Raw genomic sequence first — 818 nt, forward strand, 5'->3', positions numbered from 1 at the left:
TCCCCCCAGGTTTGTTTGCACTGAACCCAGTGAGCTTATTGTGCTGAATGCTTTGAGTAATTTCTGTTCAGCCCAACAGCTGGAAGGCCTCAAGATGGTAGATCACATTATATGGCACTTTCTGCACATATTTCTAACCTCACATAATGGTAAATTAATTTGGGGCAAACCCTTTCATGTTCAATGTGAGCTAAAAGTCTTTAAAATCTACCCTATCTTGGATAATCCAAGAAATTCACCAAAAGAGGTGGCTGATTCTTCTGTTCTGTCAAAAATAAAATTCTTTAATAATATTGAATTGTTGAAACAAGTAATTTTATTCCTGCTTTCTTCACTACCATGCAAAAAGTTAAATGATACATTGGTTTAATGAAATTATTTCTCCTTCATTTCTTCTGAGTGGCAAATTCAGGAAGAAAAAAAGAGAGAATAGAGGATAAAGGATGGAAACCCATACAGACAGCAGGTGCAGAAGTAGAAACAAAATATTGTGTAGGACTTTTCCAATAATTAAAAATATTCTGCAAATGAAACAAATATACATTTCTACAATTGCAAATTTTCAAGAGGTCACAGAAAATTTTTGAAGCTGGATCTATTATGAAATGAAATGCTGAGTAGTATCCTGAAAGTGACATTCTGCAAGAATATCTTGCTGCTGTGGCTCTCCCTTCCTGAGGCAGATCATTCAGTCTCTCTGTTAAAGTGTGTTTTGTGCTGGGATAATTTTGTGCCCACTGGCGGTTTGTGAGTTCAGGCTTTGGTGCTGGGCAGAGCAGAGGAGTTGGGAGGAGATTTTCACCCAGGTCTGTTCCTTG

This window comes from Camarhynchus parvulus, chromosome 17, assembly GCF_901933205.1.
Source record: "Camarhynchus parvulus chromosome 17, STF_HiC, whole genome shotgun sequence".
In the NCBI taxonomy this organism is placed as follows: Eukaryota; Metazoa; Chordata; class Aves; order Passeriformes; family Thraupidae; genus Camarhynchus; species Camarhynchus parvulus.